Source organism: Coloeus monedula, assembly GCF_965178545.1.
Source record: "Coloeus monedula genome assembly, chromosome: Z".
Taxonomy (NCBI): domain Eukaryota; kingdom Metazoa; phylum Chordata; class Aves; order Passeriformes; family Corvidae; genus Coloeus; species Coloeus monedula.
This window is the reverse complement of record NC_138822.1, coordinates 75,830,960-75,849,617: the sequence shown is the minus strand read 5'-3', so window position 1 is coordinate 75,849,617 and position 18,658 is coordinate 75,830,960. Positions and strand designations below refer to the sequence as shown.

At 42.7% G+C, this 18,658-nt stretch overlaps 1 protein-coding gene across 1 annotated transcript in view; it reads left to right on the top strand.

Annotated features, from left to right (window-relative positions):
• Positions 1 to 18,658, top strand: part of LOC309584785 (protein unc-13 homolog B-like) — a 204,429-nt gene that overhangs the window by 88,033 nt on the left and 97,738 nt on the right. The gene's annotated exons all lie outside the window — the stretch shown is intronic.

Here is an 18,658-nt window from a genome sequence, read left to right as displayed (position 1 = left end):
AGGGACACCTTCTGCTAGACCAGGCTGTTCAGAGGCCCATCCAACCTGGCTTTGAACACTGCCAAGGACGGGGCATCCACAACTCCTCTGGGTAACCTGTGCCAGTGCCTCACCACCCCCACAGTAAAGAACTTCTTTCTGATATCTCATCTAAACCTACTCTGTTTCAGTTTGAAACCATTATTCTTTGTCCTGTCACTTGTGAATAGTCCCTCTCCATCTTCCTTTTGGGTCCCTTCAGTTACTGGAAGGCCACAATCAGGTCACCTTGGGACTTTCTCTTCTCCAGGCCAAACAATCCCAACTCTCTTAGCCATGCTCCATCCCCCTAACCATCTTGGTGCCTCCTCTGGACTGGCTCCAGCAGGTCCCTGTCCCTCCTGTGCTGGGACCCCAGAGCTGGATGCAGTGCTCCAGGTGGGTCTCAGCAGAGCGGAGCAGAGGGGCAGAATCCCCTCCCTCCCCTGCTGCCCACGGGGCTCTGGATGCAGCCCAGGACACGTTTGGCTCTCTGGGCTGTGAGTGCCATGGCCGGGGCATGTCCAGCCTCTCACCCACAGCACCCCCAAGTCCTTCTGGGCAGGGCTGCTCTGGGTCTGTTCATGCCCAGCCTGTGCTGATACTGGGGATTGCCCTGACCCAGGTGCAGCACCAGCACTTGGTCTTGTTAAACCTCATGATGTTCCCATGGGCCCACTCCTCAGGCTTGTCCAAGTCCCTCTGGATGGCATCCTGTCCTTCAGGTGTGTCAGCTGGAAATAGAGTTGCATTTTTATTTTCTGCATAGAATTCAAGCTCTTGTGATGCAGTAAATGAATGCTGCCTATTAGGATGTAGTTCTTACCGAGTGATAACAAGAACTCGCTTTGCATACAGAGTCATTTCATGGCATTCAAATAGGATTTTTAAGCCATATCATGGACACATACATACCTGATGATATTTAGGGTCTGGATGGTTTAGTGATGGTTTGGTTGTGAAGGACTGATCAGATGAGCCAGATCTGGGCTTTGTTTATTTCTACTGCTTTGATGGTTAATCACTGACACTTTCAAAAGGGCTTTTTAGTGGTTTCCCATGGGTTTGATTTGAAACCTGGAGATATAAAGGTGGGACCAGTTCTTCCTCTTGGCTTTTGAATCTGTAAGAAAAGGCCTGCAGCCTTTCCTGGCAGTCTGTGAGCTGGGTTTGTAACACACCTCCTCTGCTGAAAGGCACTTGAGAACATCAGTTTATCAATATCTGCTTCGCAGGAAGAGTTTCCTGAGGTTGTTGACAGTCTCATCCTTTGTGTACTGTAAAACTAAAGATAATTTAGGCATAAAGCTGGGGTGAAATCCCAAATGTAGATTGAGATTCTCATCTGTTGCTCAAGTGTGCAGTTACCAGATGCCGGAAGAACTGAGGTGAATCTGAGTGCCAGTTTACTGGGGTGCTGTAGGCTGTGAGTCTCTTGCTGTGCTGGGTGGCTTTTGCCTTCAGGTTTGCAGGATGATGTAGTACCAAGTGATCAGTAGTGCTGTCCTCTGGACTATGGGAGTATCTGCTCAAAATAGGAGGATCCTGTTTAAGCCACGCTTATGCATTGGATCAGTAGGGGAAGAAAGGGCTATTCTGGGTATCTACGAACTTATTTAGACTGCCCTCACTAGTGGTTCTGTAGAAATAGTTATGAAAGAGAGCCTTACTGCTTGGCAAATGGGAAATGAGTAAAATTATTAATTGTTTTGTGCTGCATGCTATGCTGTGGCAAACCAGGTAGGCAATAGGTCTCTTCTGCCTGTGTTTCTATAGTGTTTCTAATATGACGTGAGAAAACAGGAAATTATTTGGAGAAGATGAGGACTACTGCAAACATCAGAGAATAGAAGTGGGCGAGGGGACATCAAGGCAGCCCAGGGAGAGAAGGGGCTGAGGTTGTGTGAGATGAGACCAAACAAGTATGGCTCAGCTTAGTAGACTGGAAGCTGAGAGCAGACACTGCTGCCATGTACTAATAGAACATGGGAGTAAACATTGCCAAGTTTATAGCTATTTAAGTGAGAGGTTAATGTTAGCACAAGAACAGAAGGGCATAAACCAGTTAGGAACAAACCCAGGCAGAAATCAGAAAGTGCTTTCTCTAACTGTTAGTGAACAGCTTCCAAATTGGTTTCTTTGCCCTTTCTAATTAGTCTAAAACCAGGTCTTTTATGAATGCTATTATGTGACAGTCGTCTGTGGGAACAAAGAGTGGGACTTCATCATCCAGAAAGCCTCAAGTAGGCCGCCAGAAATGTCCATGGAACCACGGCCTCCCTCACTGTTCCTCATAGTGTGGCTTCCCTGGGTTCACTCTGCCCACCTGCCTGCCTTTGCTGTCGAGCTGTGCCAGATTACAGGACCCTGTGGGTTTCCAAACACAGCCAGAGGGGTGTAGGAGAGGTATTTGCTGCTCAGAAGCTCTCACTGAAATGAAGTTGTGACAATCATATTGCGGCCCCTCTTGGATGGTGGCTTTTCCATGCAGTTGCACAGCAGATATTAAGGATTCTAGACTGTGTTAGGGGTTTCTTGAAGAATGGTTGTTCTTAGTGACTCATGCCTGGTAATGAACCTGTCATAGATGTAATTTTGTTTTCTGACGAATGTTCAAGTGGTAATAGCTCAGAAAATATGGTGTAGTTGGTAAACAGGTTTGTTTTTAAATCATATTTTTGAAATTCCCCACGTGCACTAAAAAGCATATGATAGAGCTGTCCATCTGCAAGTGAATTTAGATAAATCAGTTCAAGAGTCAATTCATTTAGCCTCACTTTGGTTAATACTTTAGGTTGTTCCAGACAAGAATATTTGAAATACAAATAGAAATTGCTTTATGTGAAAGATCAGTTTATTTTAACCATGTCTCCATCTGGGTTTTATTTTTGTTAATGAGTCAATATTCACCTTGTATTTTAAGATAGCAAACACATTTTTGAGAAACTGTTATTGAGAAACTGAGAGTGCTAAATTTTAATGCAATTTATTTATATTTTTCTATTTTTATTCAGTGTATTATGTTAGTGCAGCAGATTGAAATGCATGCAAGTTTTTTTGTGCTATCTCATATAACGGGCACTTAAGGGATCCAGTTTTGTCTACACAAATACCTATGGATTGGCTGGTGTATTCACTCTGAATTTTGTTATGCCTAATTTAAGGAACTCAGTTTAAATCAAGTACAACTCTCCTTCATATTTTGTGACATGGATACATGTTACTCATCCAAATTATATCACTCTATTTTTAGCTTGCAGTAGTAATAGCTTGTTAATACACAACTGTTTACAGCTGCTAGAATCATGCCTTTTTAATCTTGCCTTTACACCCATTTCTCTGGGAAGGTGGAGTGGGCTTCTGCAACCTGAGAGCACCAAACAGTGACAGCAGCTATTGGAATAACCTCGCCATCCCTGCTCAGTATTTGTGTTTTGGGCCAGCTGTACTTGCCTCTTCCATCACAGACTTTTGCCAGCGGGGCTAATTGGCCTCTCAGTGACATGTCTCAGGTCAGCTATATTTTCAAAGCCTGGTTTGTAGTGCAGTTTTCATCCCTTTGCAGAGGCTTTCTAAGTCCAAGCATTTTCATTTTTTTACATTTAATTTCTTCCTCTGTCCCTCCCAGTCAGTGAAGCAGACTGACTGGATTTCCAGAGCCCTTTAATTCAGGCCCAATATGAGCCTGTCAAGTACCTTTACTGGAAGTGTGGAAAGTGTGTCTGAGTTTATTAATATGGGGGTGGTTGCTGGAGTTGGTTTTGTCAGACCCCTGATGTGGCAGTGCTCCTTTTTTTCATGTTCAGTGTCTATGCTAACAGTGTCCTCAGAGACTGGCAGAGGTTTGTACTTGGTTCACAGCAAGTATTTGTGGGGCATTTTGGTTCATTAATCAACTGCTGCCTTCTGCAAGGAATATAAATACACAAAATTATTCCCACCTAAGAGAAAAGTGTACTTAAGCCAGGAGACATAAAGGCGAAGGTGGGATAGTAAAAAATGTTTTCTTCATACTTTTTGAAAGCTGGGGCATCTGTAGCAATGAGAAGGAAGATGCTGGTAGAGGACACAGTCTGTCAGCAGAGGTAGCTGGGCATTCATTGCTCTTTAAGATTTTTAGTTGTTATTCCCCTCCCATGTTATTACATGATGCTGGACAAGCCACTGTGTCTTTTGAAAGGGCTTTTCCATTTCCTCTCTCTCAGATCCATGAGTTGATTTCTGATTATCTGATTTAAGATTCTGGAAATGAATCATCAGAGCAGTAAGTGAAGCAGCTGGAAAGCCAGAATTTTTAGTGCTTGATATGCTCCCATCTTAATTACTTTGAGAAATCTGGGGTTTGTTGTCCTGAGATGAGTGTTCAGAGAGGAAGCTCTTGACCTGATATTGCACACGTTCTTCAGTTGAAATGGGACCTTTTTGACTTCACAAGTATGCTGTCAAAACACCAATTAAGCTTGAATTACCTCAGTAATATGATGAGGAGTACCCTTTAGCTCTCTGCATGTAATGGTGATGTAACTGCATGTAGTGGTAGGGCGTGTCTGTGATACAATGAATAAAGCATGCCATCCTGCTTTGAGTAACACCAAAGAAACAATATTAAAGAGTTTCTTGTTTAGTGAGCAGGACACCCTCTTCTAGCTTGAGTTTACCTCCAGCTGGAGAAAGAATTGTGGAAGTTCATACAGAATGCTACCCTGTAGGATCAAGGCACTTAGTTCCTTCAGCCAAATCCCTGTGTGTTGGACTGACCTTGCAGAATGCATGGACAGTTCTGTGAGAGATAGTTTGCATGTTCTCACTGTCAAGCTCAGGTAGGAAAACGTCCTCTGCAGTGTCTGAACTGAGCCGTTGTGTTGTGGGAGGGGCAGGGTTGTCCTGCAGACCATCTGTGGGGAGTAATGTACCCTCATGCCTCTTAGTCTGCTGTGTGTGTTACCATGTAGTCTCCTACCTGAGACAGGCTCTGGAAGGATAAAGAACAATAAAACTGAGACGTGAAGAGATTAACTAAAACATCTATCTTCTTCAAAAGCATCCCTTAAAAATGTCTGCACTTCCACTTGTTAAAACCTTTTGGGATAGAGATTTTTTAGCTTCCCTTGATAATCCATGCTCACTTCTGATTAAAAGCTTTTCCAGGAGTCTAACCTAGCTTTCCACTGCTGCAAGTTAAGTCTGTTATTTCTTTATCTGTGTTTATAATAGAAGTTCTGAATAGTTTATTTCCCTTGTGCTTTCCTCAACCAGTTCATGTTGGAAAGCTGTTATGTCTACTTGAGGTCTACATTTCATATCATCTGCAACCTTTCCTTCCCAGGCTTCTTGATCAAAAAAGCAATTACAGCTCCAACTGAGAGTATAATTACAGGTTTTTTCTACTCACAGCACATGTCTGCGCCCAGATGCCTTTGCATTTTAGGAATGCTGATTATTTAATTAGATGTGCAATTAACGCATTGATTGTAATTTTCCAATTTCGTAAGATATCAGGTCCTTACGTTTTGGATGCTGTTAGGAGGGAGAGACATGTAATTTGAAGGAGGAGGCAGCAGAGGGAGAGTTTTCTCTGCTGTAAATGCTTCCTTGCTGCCTGTTGACCGAAGGTACTTAAGCTGACTCTAGTCTAAAAGCCAGCATAATAGTTGTTTCTGGAATGGGGGCATCTAGCTGGTTAAAATTTTCAAGTCATCTGAGTTGCAGAAGGCACCATGGTTTTTTCAAGAGTCCATCTTCTAATTGTACTTGTTAATTAAAAACAGAGAGCGACCATTCAGCTAGAGAAGGGCTTCCATGCTTTCAGATGGGCAGCCAAAACCCAGGGCAGGAGCTCTGGGGTTATCCTGATGTTTTCAGGAGTACATTAAAGAAGGTTTTATGTCTGTCGTTGCTGGAGCACAAGGAGACAATGTGCTTCCCACAGCTTGTCACCTGAGACAGCTCTGCTTTTAAAGTTTCACCACCCTGTTTCTGAAGGCTGGTGTGGGATGTGACGAGTGGGGTTGGCATTGTCTCGACAGCGGCTTCTGAAGGGAGTGTGGTGTCTGGGAGCCAAGGCTTGTTTGTGCCCCAGAGTGGTTGGAACCTACTGAAAGAAGAATAAAATAGCCTTTTCTATGAAGTGTGTGGTTGCAGAGCTTACAGTGTTTCTTTTTTTGTATCCCAAAATCAAGAATGCATACGTCCATCAAGACAAGAAACGGACAAGGAAGTTTAGCACCTGCATCTGCCTCACATCTCTGAGGAAAGGCATTGCCATTGTGAGTAACAGTGGCTGTAAACAAATTAAATGGAGGATGATAATATGAGGGTTTCTGTATGACCAGTTCTCCCTGAAGGACTTTGCACCTTAAGACTTCCCATGTGAGACTAGATCTGTTCAGCCTCTGGAGGAGTTTTTTGACTGGTATGGCAGCAGCAGCCTCAGAGGGACAGATATGGGAGAACGCATTGCAGGCAACTCAAAGGTCTCTGATTACTCCCTGCCTGATAAAGATTGGCCTAAACTGTGAAGTTGTAAAGTTTGTGGCTCTTAAAAAATATTAGTGCTATGTTAACTAATTTTTTCATTAACCTCACAAAAATCCCATTCTTTGAATCTTACTATGTTCTTGGCCTTGGAAATATCCCTTATTCCCTGGTATGTGAAAGTCTTTCCTTCTATTAGTTCAGAAATGTTGATGTCTCAGGGTTCAGCGGATGTCCTTACAGTCAGATGATAACACATGGAGTGTCAACATCTTTCCTTTGAAAAGTCCTAATACCTCCCATCTGTAGCATTTTTTTCAATGAGCTAGCACCATTGTCACTGTCTTTCTGTAAACAATTCAACTTGTATGAGAGGAAAAAATAAACTTTTTAAAGAGTGAGAACTTTGGAAGCTTTGGGGAAGATTATCTCCTTCATTTTCTTCAAGTCTTTCAATGTAATTTCAGGCTATTGCGAGTTTCCAAGATGCTCAAGGTGCTGTGGGAGGTACCTGTGCCTTTCTTCCCTTCCAAGTTTGTATGTTGCCCTTGCCTTAGCCTTTCCTAGGGGGAAAAGAAAGCCATTAGTGCTTTGAGTGGCACCTTCTTAAGGTTGTTCTTTCATCTGACAGCGACATCTTAAGTATATGTTTCGTGGGTGTGTTCTGGAGCTGCTGTAATGGCAACAGCATCATTGACAGGGCAGTTTTGAATGCCTGAGAATATACAGTCTCCTCTCTTCCAGGCTTTATTTCAGCAGCACTGCTTGGGTTGTGTGATGCACAGCTCCTCAAAGCTGATATTCTTTGAGGACAGCTGCCAAACAGCAGGAGGTCACTGCTTTTTCATTAACACTTCATCTTTAGACTGCTGATTGATTTAATCTTCTTGTGGCTTTGAAGAAGATAATAAATAGCATGTTATCACTGCTGTATAAATTTATGAACTTTACTCTGTGTGTATGAGCTTGTGAGGTCTAGTGCAGCACTGAACTCGAGCTGCCTTACTGAGAACTCTGTCTTTAGGGAGACACAGCAGGCAGTTTTACTTGGGACACATGGTTCTTACATTTTTCCCAGTGAAATAAAAAATTTGTTTTAGTGAGCTCTTGGCTCAGAGATGTCCAAGGCCATTTGTGAGATGAATTAAACCTGAGAGTGAGTTGGGCATTTCGCCCTGCAGTGTCAGACAAACCTCTCTCCATTGACTTTTCTCTCTTGACTTCCCCCCGCTTTGTTTCTTTGTTTCATCTCTCTGTGTAACGTTTTTATCCTCTAATTTCCGTAGCCACTCATTTTTGTATTTCCCCCAGATCCAGTAGAAATGCTCTTGCTTGTCTTCCTGCAGGGAGAAGGGTTGTTAAGTGTGCGAGAGGGAGGGGCAGGACCTGTGCTTGAAGAGCGCTCATTTTCCTTTGGTTAATCCACTCGTGCTCATGAAGGAATTGCTTACTTTTTGCAATTTTATCAGTAATTCAGTACTTTACAGGAAGTTGGAATGAAATAGATAATGAGGATTAAAAAAGAAGAAAGGGTAACGTATACCTCGCAGACATCAAAGCATTTGGCCTATACAGCTGAGCCAGGCTTTATCAGTTTTAATAATTCCCTGCTGGCTTAACCTAAAATTAAAATCTGGTGGTGAATTAAAAAATTGCAGTAAGAAGTATTTAAATTTTTAAGTGGAAATTTATTTCTCTAGTAGAAAGCAAATAACTCAGTGCTCTGAGCCTTAAGGTAAAGCATACACTTTCTCATAGACTTTTTTTATGTGCAAGTCATGCTTATTTTACTCATGAAATTATCTTCATTATTTCAGAAAAGATCTCTGAAAAATAGAGTCTGTCTCAATATCCTATGCATTAGGTAAGGGGTTCTAAACATTTGAAAGGTGCCATCTTCCTTTCTTCTGAGGGCACCTGGTTTTTTATCTTTTTTAGCCACATTGTGAGCTCTGGTGAGGGCAGTGACATTTCCCAGCACTTCATTGCTCATGACCTCCTTTAGTAATGTCTCCTGGCTCTGTCTAATGAGACTTGCTTACTTTTTCCATGTGTTTTTCTGTTTCTGTTCGTGTAAGACATGGGAAAATTGGGATTTTATGTGGCAGTGTTTGGAAATTTGCACGGGCTCTTTGGGTCTCAGGAACTGTGGCTGGAGCATTGTGTTTGACTCCACTACAATTTTGACTTTGCTATGTTACTGTCTGGTACTGATGACTACAGGGATGGGCAAAGACCAAGGAAGGAACAGATGGGAGGGACAGAGGCAGTGATTGCCAAGATGACACTGGCTCCACTTGTAGTAGGATCTTTGGAAAGAGTATGGCATGTAAAAGCCTGTGAGGCAGTCTAGTGGATATTTCAGGTGCTGTAGCAAGTTAATGTAAATAGAAAATTGTCTGATGGATGCTTACTATAATATTTTAAAACTATTGCTATGTAAGAGACCTCTCTCAAGATTTTTTTCATGTTCCTTGTAGGCAGAGCTTTGAAGATGCTAAGTGCTGTTAAAATCCTGGATTGCATTTTATTTTCTCAGCTGGGCAGTCCTCATCCTTATGTGGATTAATTTGATGTAGAGCTTCGACTCTGAGCTCAAGGGCTGTAATTGCTGTGTTTAGTAGAATCATTCTTATTGCAGTTGGACTCAGTGCTCTCAGTTGGGCAGGAGCCCTGCTTTCCTGGCAGAATGCGAACATATAATGAGAAACTCAGGGTCAGACTCTTAAAGTCCTTTAAAGCTAAATCACTTCTCAAAATACTCCCTGCCCCTGCAGCAGGGGAAAGAGCAAAAATGAGAGGGTGTTCTGGAGGATGGAGGATATGAGTGACCATGAGGAACATCAGCCTTACAGAGGATCTGAAAGGAGGTTGGTGGCATGATTTCTGTGCCTGGCTGAAAGGGGCAGTGCTGTGGCTGCACATGGACAGAGCAGGGATACAGTTCACCAGTGGTGCTGCTGAGACAAAGTATTGTGAACTGTGACATTAGGCTGTATGTGAAACTTCTTACCCAAAACAAACAAATAAACTGGGGAGCACGCCAGCCTGGCTGTTCTCAGCTGGCAGGTGCTGGGATGGAGCTGTGGGAGCAGAGGGTTGAAGGTGCCAGCAGAATATCCACTGTGGTGAGGGCAGCACTGGAGCACAGTGATGCTTGTGGAGGAAGTGCTGAATAAAAGTTGATACTGGTGTAGGTAAGATACTGAAGGGGAAGTATCATTCACAGCAAGGCTGGCTCACGAGGAGGTAGGAGGTATTTGAACAGATGGGAGGATAGTGGCATTTCCATAGCTAAGTCATATAGGCCTCTTCAAAATCCTACCCCACACTGTGAAAAGACACTGTTTTGAAAGATGCAGTGAGTTGTTCTTGAGCAACACCAGCACTCACACAGTGCCTTTGATGCTAGAGGCAGAGAAACAGTATTGGGGAAGGAGGTGGGTGTTTATGCTGGGTGCACGAAGAGGGGGGACAGGAGAAAGGGGGCATTTGTGGGAAGGGGGATGTGAATATGGATCAACTGGCCAGCAAGTTTTTTTGGCGGCAGTTTGTTGGATGCCTCTGGAGCAGGCTGTGGGGCAGATAAAGGGTGCCTTTAATTCAGGCACTTCTAGCAGGATGAGTGCCTGCTGCTGCTCACTCCCAGGAGAGAAGTGTCAGTACAACGTGAGTGGATCTGATTCTGTGCACAGCACTTCTGCAGTCATTCTTTTATGTAACAATGTGACTTTTATTTTTGGGAAATGAGAGATCAACGGGTGTTCAATCCCCCACACTTGTAGCAGAGCTGGTACTAGTCTTCCTTGGAAACTGGATTCATTTCAGCAAGGGCAGAGCTGAATCTTGTGGGTTAGTCAGGGGGTGAACAGGAGAGATAAAAATAAACCTCTATCTCAGAGCTGGGCAAAAAATCTTCTTGGAGCTGGTTAATTATGTTGAGTCCTGGGCTTTTTTCCTCAGCCCCCCTTCTCCACAGTCCCGCAGGATGCCAGAGAGCTTTTCCAGGAGAGATCCGCTCGCTGTGCTGCACTGCCTGCTCTCATAATGCCAAAGGAGTGCGTTTTGTCTTTAGTCAGATTGGCTCCATCAGTTCGTATTTCCTTCTGAATGGATAATAAAGTGGAGAATCATTTTGAGGCGAGGAGTGAAGCGGGGAGGCTGCGTGTGTGAGGAGCTAGGCAGTAGGCAGCTGACGAGGAGGAGTAAAGTAGCTGCACAGCTTTCTCTCTGCCTCTGAAGTACAATATTTTCTGTTGAGTCACATCTGAAGAGAAGGATGAAGTTTTAACTGTACTTGGTACAGCCTGAGAAAGGGAAGAGACGCACTGTGGTGGGGAACTAAAGAATTTCTGTTGAGGGATGCTCCTGGAAACCAAAAGGATTTCTGCATTTTTAGATTTTGCAGTCATTAGCTTCTGCTGTTTTTTGCTTTTTGGATTTTTAGTAGCTGTTTGCATTTTTTATTCCCTTCAACATGCCTTCAACTTTACATGATTTCTCATCCTAGTGCTGCTGTGGAACGGGAAACTCACAGTGCCTTTAACGTTGCTTTCCCTGATACCTCAGATGGGACATCAACAATATGTTGATAATCTCCATAGTGAAAGTTCATTATATGGTGAACCTTTAACAACATTAGGAATCCTTCAGGACATGTATTTTCTATGAGAACAAGCTGTTGTATTCTGTAATTTTCTTTTAATTCTATACATTTCCTTTACATTTTAACCTTTTGTTTTATTTTGAAGCAGTGAGGTAAGTGAAAGATTGGAACAAATTAAGTGCCTGGGTATAAACTGCAAGTAGGCAGCAACCAAGGAGAATTGCTCTTTATTTTTAGAGTGGGCTCTCTCTCTGTGTGTGTGTGTGTGTGTGTGTGTGTGTTTACTTTAACAATACAATAGCTCCATTGGAAGCTGACTGGATTTAAAAATGTGCTTTATAAAAACAATTTACACTTAGTATGTTCATTTGTGTGCTCTATTTCTTAGTTTTTGTTCTCACCCATTAGACACTAATTGTAGATGTCTTATGACTGGTATAATTGAGGTTGTGTCTGTTTACTTCTCATACTTCTCTGTTAAGAGGGTTTGTATCTCAGCTGGAATTTGACATCAAAATCACTATGGGAAAAAGAGTTAAAGGGAAAAGAGCTTGGGGAAATTTAAATTTGATCACTTGAAAAGCAAGTAACTTAAAGTAATTAAATTACTAGTTTGATTCTTCCTTAAATATCACTTAAGAAAGGATTTCTTTTAACACAGAGTATTTGTATTTGTCATTGGCCTGATTTCTTGTGCTGAGAAGCTTGTGAGTTGATGAGATGGAATGACTGGCATGCAGGAGCTATGAGGATGCTGTACAAGCTCGTGAATCAGAGCAGATGGTGTGACTGTTTTCAAATATCTTTTCAGTTTTCATTCCATTTATATGGGCAGGTTTCTTTTGCTAATGGAGCAAGCCTTCGGGGATAAACCGAAGACTTAATACAGAATGCTAAGGTCTTCAGTCCTTGAGATGAAAAGGAGAGAGCTTATAGAAGTAAAGCTGCAGTTTTAGCCCAGGAAGATTTTCGTTGCCACGTGCTAGGTTTTAGTATTATGAGCTGTAAAACCCTAATTACTCTATTTGCTGCATATGGTACCTTCACCCAATCTGGCTGAACACTGCTAAGTGTCTGCCCTAAGGGAGTGCAGAATAGGTCACAATCAGTGAGTAAGATCGTGTAGCACCAGTCTGTACCAGGGCTGTGCTCTCTCTGCCCTGACAACAGAAATTGGGTCTCCTAATTCATCACCCTGTACTGGTGGGTGCTACCTGTCCCTCCCCTGCCTGAAAGTCCCTGTGAGCTGAGGCACTGTCACCTGGAAAACCAGCTCCAAACCTCCTCAGTGAGTCATCAGAGTTTTGAGAAAATTCTTACAGATGAATGTTTCATGGTGGTTCTTGTCAGAAATGCAGAACTTGGAGAGTTCACACTATTCGTTGAGCAATAATTCAGCACTGGGCTGTAAGCTGGGTTACAAGTAGGGGAGAGGTACAGCACATTCCGTTTCTGTTAGTCTGGTCAGAGCTCTTAGCATCATTCAGCATTTTCATAATGGTGCATGCAAGCCTTCTTTAAGCCGGAGGTACTGTGTTTGTACTGCCAGTGCTGTCTGTTTTCTTTCTGGTTAGAGATAGCTGAATAATCAGAAACCTTTCCCCAAAGTCTGGTAGGTATTTCTAAAGTTTTCATCCCATGGCCAGCCAACTTGTCAGCATGTCCTGATAATTTTGTTTCAGTTCTTGGAGCTCTTTCCTTTAAACAAGAAGTTGATTCTGGATCCTGGCCCCTGTGTTCAGTACAATGCTTTGTTCTTAGGATCCTGATTTGGGATAAATCTGTTTTAAGGAGCAATTAGTGCTGGGCAAACCATCTACTGATTGATTCAGCTGTGTACAAAACTCCCATGCTCTGGAAATACTCAATTCAGGGTACTGCTGTACTTAATTACATTCCCATTTGCTCTTAAACTGCTGATAGCTGCTGCTCAGGTTTTCTGTTTTCTGGGAAGGAGTGAAGTAACTTTTACATAAGATAGACAGAAGCAGCTGTGATGTCTGTTTTGAGTAGTCAGTTACCCTTTTTGCCTTTTCCTCAGCACAGGGTTGCCTCAGAACTAGGTAGGTGCCTCAGAGTTAGCTTGCTGCTCACTAGGCATGAGCCTTTGCAGTGCCGTGGTCGGCAGCTTGCAGCCTGTGCCTCCCTCTGTTCTTGGGGACAACCCCTATTTCTGTCTCTGGATGCTGCCTTTTCCTGGCTGCCAGGTGGTGACAGACCTTGTTTGTTACTGCAGGCAGTGTATCGCTGTGCCAGGCGCTGCTGCCTCCAGCCTGCAGGAAAAGCTGGGATAGAAGGATGCAGAGGGAATGAGCACAGTGAGGCACTGAAGAATGGAAGCCTGGTGCTGAGGTGCCTTCCAGGGGTTCCCAAGGCAGATGGACTTAAAGCCTGGACATTTCAGTCCCTCTCCATCTGTGTTCACAGAAGGGGTGCTATCTGGATGACAGACATTAGTCCCATTTTGCAGAACGCTGAGACACGCTTAACTTCTGGGGTGTCCCCTAAGTTTGTAGGGGGTGTTAAGAAGTTAAGGCAAGAAGTGCCATCTCCTTGTTCTACTACACAGTGATACTCTTCAATTACATTAGTTTAATTTTATGCTGTTTTACAACAGAAGTTTTTACGTTGGTGAGTGTCGTGAACCCACAACACTTCAGTGGGTGTTTTACCCTCATAGTTTGTGATTTTTACTGTTCCTGTACTTAGTAGCTAGCCTGATAACTTGCTGGTACAGCAAAATATTATTCAGATGTGGTTTTTTGCCTTGGTTGGATGGCCTTGTATAAAAGGTGAGAAATAACTGTGATGTGGGAGGTGCAGAACTGTGTTATATGCAGTGTTCCCCGGATCAGTTTTCCACCATGAAGATGACTGACTACACCTGACCTTTTGTCACTTCTATCAAACTGCTCTGGAAAGGTTTCAAGTGTGGGGTTTTTTTTCTGAAATGTGTCAGGTGGGAAGGCCAGCTGTCATTGATACCTGCATTGGAGTGTTTTGTCATAGTTTTTGGTTAGCTGTATTGAAACCAATGTTGTAGGTACAGATACAACCTGGAAAAAAAAATGGGAAGTGCTTAAAAAACTTAAGAAAGTTCTACAGCTAGGGCTGGCATGTGGTTTTGCAGCTTGTGCAGTAGTTCTCGAACAGGAAACATTGGCTGCAGAGGGACTGTGAAAGGGTTACCAAGGGTCTGAGTAATAAGTTCTTCTCCTCGCATTGTTTTTTGTAAAATTATTTCCATCCTTTTGTAACTACTGTCTTTTCAATGTCATGGATGTATTTCCTCTTTAATCCACATGGAGTTCCACGTGTCTCTTCTGCACCTTACTTCTAGCCGAAATGTCCTGAGGTGAACGTGTTTCTCAACAGTATGTTTTGTTCTCCATCTCTGCTGCTTTTTGCCCGGGATTGCTCAGCTCAGTACCTTATTATTCTGATCATCCATGCTAGGAGTCAAAAGTTAGAATTTTTGTTAATTATCAGGAGAAGGTTTGAAGAGAGACACATTCTCAGAAGCAAAGCAACAATGCCATGTTCAGGTATGATCCAACCCAAAACTAAGTCTAATGATATTAATTAGAAAATTGCAGGCTCATCTCCAGAAGTCAAACAGCAAAACTGATGATAACTCTTCATATCTCTGTCAAGCCTTGTTAAGATTCTTTCAGCAATTACTGTGTTTAAAAATGCTATAATATTCTCAGGAAGAGTTGATGTTTCAGCATGCTGAGTGCTGGGGCGATGTTGCTATGGCAGCCTTAGCTGTGATTTCTTTTTCTTTTTGATGCCAAAATCTTTTTCCCGAGAATGTCCTGCATTTTAGTTATTGGTATTCTTCATGTTTAAATCACACTTCATAAAGTAGCAAGACCATTTATTAGACATTTTATTGCTTTTCCTAGTGTAATTGCTACTACAGGTAATGCAATACCACTTTGTGTGGACGATACTGCAAATATAATCTAATAAAAAAGATTTCACTCAATAGCATGAGTCAGTAGCCAGAGAGGCTGCTGTGGAATGTTTTTCTGATCATAGTTAATTGTTTTTATATCTCTTTTTTGGGGACCTTGAACATCACATCTGCCCTGAGGTACCAGCACCTTCTAACATGAAGTTGTGGAGTGAAGGTGTCTCAGTATTTACCTTAGTGTGATGAAAACCAGATAGCCATTAACAAGGGGTATCAGACGTTGGAGTGAGCTGCCCGTGGGAGTGATGGAGTCATTATCCCTGGAGATATTTCAAAGACATATAGATGTGGCACTCGGGTATATGGTTTAGTGGTGGCCCTGCCAATGCTGGGTAAACTGATGGATTTGATGATCTTAAAGATCTTTCCCAACCTAAACAATTCTATGATCTGTACGATAAACCTACCTCATTTTTGTACTCTCACCCCGTTTTCTTCCACCAGAGTGCAGCCAGCCCACTGCAGTGTGGGGCAGTGCTGAAGGCACACAATACTACCTTTGTTTTGAACCATGTTGGTCCAGTGTCTCGCAGAACTGAAGGTACTGCTCAGAGAGGGTTGCAGTCACCTCCCCTCTCCCTGGTGAGAGCCTTGCCTTCCCTGAGTGCTGTAAGCATAAAACATGGCTGATCCCCAGCTGATGAGCAGAGATTACATAATTGCATGTTACTCTTTCATGGGATGTCTCATGTTCTTTTTTCTCAATATGGATGCTGGCATATGACATGCTTTTACTCCTGTTGTCATGGCAAATCTGTATGTCAGGACGAAAAGTTTCTGTTGTTCATGCATTACAAGGGTATTTCAGAAGTACGTCCGGTGATAAGGTAATAAGCCGTGCAGTGTTTGTGGTAGCTCACCTGTTTCCCCTCTCTAAAATCCTACTATGTCAGCTTTGTTCTCACGGGAATAGCAAAATAACCCAAATATCCCCAAGTAAAGCAGCAATGTATTCCTCATGTTGAGCTTGAGCCTGGCTCTATTTTGGGAAGTTGGGGAACATAGAAATGGTGGTGCCTGTGCATGCTGTTCTCCTGCACATCCAGAGACAGCTGCCCTTAACTGAGCATGGAGTTCTCCTGGAAGGAGATGCCTCCTAACAAGGCAGTCAGAACAAACCTTGTGCAGTCAGTGAAGGCTTGCAGCATCTGGCAGGACACCAGGATCCAAATATTGTTTCCTTAAAGACTTGCTTTCTTGTTATGTATTAGTGTGACTCCTGGAGTGATCCTGGAAGAGAAAAAGACTTCAGCAGAGATTTGCATCTAGATTAGGTTTTGGGGTTTTTTTCTGGGTGAACCTGCGTTAACTTTTATTCCCACTTTAGATGTCTGTGCTACAAAAAAACACAGCTCTAACACAGACAACATGACAGAAATAAGGGAACTTTATAGGGGACATGTTGCAGTGCACCTAGTCTGGAGCAGTGGAGGGGGTCAGGAGCAGGCACACAGCCCTTGAAAAGGAGGAGGGAAGGATCTGGCAGGAGGTGCAGAGACACTGTGGGACCAGCCCACAGAATGAGTGAATGCCCAGAGCTTCAGGTCTGAGTGTGGGCTTGGGATGGGGAATGGAGGGAGGAAGCCTGTGGGAGAGCTACAAAGAGGGTGATTCTCTTACTTGATTCTTGGCATTCCACTCAGTGGGCAGTGATTTGATCTTTGGTGGTAAACAGCGATTTCCGTTCATTTCCACCCACTGTAGAGAGAGGTAGAAAGGCTTCCCTCTGAGCCAGAGCTGCTGTCCACGTGTTCTGCTCTGGCCTTGTTCCCAGCTTTGGAGGAAACAGTTTCTGTCCTCCTTGGGGAAAGATGGAAAGGTACTGCTGGTATTTGATGAAATCAAAGATGTGCTTTTGAAAATCTCCAATGAAGTAGATATTCTTGTGTGTGTATATATATATATATATATATACACACACACACATACATACATACATATATACACACCTATATATTCATAAATATGTACACATATGCCACAAATACTATATATAATAGATAAAAATGACAGCATTGTACTGTTTGCACTGAGCTGCTAGGTTTGGAACGACTGCAATCCTGCAAGTAAGTGTTCAACAGGAAAAAGTGATTTCTGTAACAAGCTGCTGCTCTTGAGTGTTGTAGCATACAAAGGAAGTGAGAGCAAGCTCTGTCTTGAATTGATTTTTTTTTTAAACTAAAATGATCATTATGCCCCTCTGATGCCTTGAAAGCTGCATACAGAAGGAAACATAATGAAGATGGAGTTTTCTGAGGGAAGCCTTGCACAAGCATATGTAGGCTTTTCTCCTTGCACTTGGAGTTCAGTATGCTGGATAATACTTGAAATGAGCATTTCCGTGTGCTACCCTCAAGCAACGCATGTAGGGAGCCACAACTGTGGATCACTTTTTCTTGGCTGCCATTGAATCCAGTTGCTTGCTTTCCAAGGGTTCACTTCTTATGACTGGTACAGAGTGATTTTTTTGATGTTAAACGTCAGTTACCTAATCAAGTAAAAGTGACTAAACTGTGTAAGTGGTGCAAGAAGAGAGTCTGAGAAAATATCCCTTATGTCAGCCCTCTTCTGTGAGGGAACAGTTAGATAAAAAAAAAACCTCACAGAAATCCCAACAGATTTTTCTGGATCAATGGCCTGAAAATTCTTGAAAATTAAAGCTTGCTTTCTCTAAAAAAGCTGATAATCAATCCCACAGAGAATTTGTTTAGCCTGCACAGGGGCAGGTAGTGCCTTTGTTATGGAAGTTCAGCTGAGATGCTTGATGATGGGACTTAAACCTGAAGCACAGATGCAACCTCTTTTATAGCATATTAATTAAGCTCTTATTACAGAGATTGGTATTTGCAGTGCTGCTTCCTCCAGATCAAAAAACACTCTTTCCCTTCCTGCCCACAAAGTGAAACAATAAAAATGAAAGACAGTTACCATAGGTCTTAAATAAGACAAGAATATGAGAAAGAATATGTGCTTCAGGCAGCAAGTCCAAACAGAATCATCAAACACACCTGTGTTCTCCAGTCACCTTGTCTCCAGGAGGATCCTGTGTGGGTCTCTTGTGTGCCCTACTCTCTGGAGGAAAAAACTGATTGTATGTTGCTTAGTAGGTATGGCAGTAAAGGCACATGGAAGTTCAAGTAGTTAATATTATGGTGGGTTTTTGTTTTTATTTTGCTCATTGCAGAGGGGATTTAAATAGGGGAAAATAATCCACTGCAAAATCTTCAGAGCTGGAGTAGAAGTGACATGCAGAAGCTTCATGCTGTCGGCGCAGGCTGTTTGTGCATATGCTGAGTGTGGCATATTTAACTGCAGGTTAGCTTGGGAGCTTGCAAGCTTTGAGGTTTTTTTGGTTTGGTTCGTTTTTTGGATTTTTTTCTTTTTTTTTTTTACTGCTTTGTAGCAAAATATTAAGATGAAAATACTAAAATAGCAGAAAGGCTTTTACTCCTAAAATCTGTCATCCAGTGTTCTTGCCACTTTACATCACTTTGTGCAATTCCTGTGGGCTAGCTGGTACTGCGCCAAGTTAAATTTGATTTCTGCTTTGGTTTGAAAAAAGAAAGGATGAAGATTGTGAA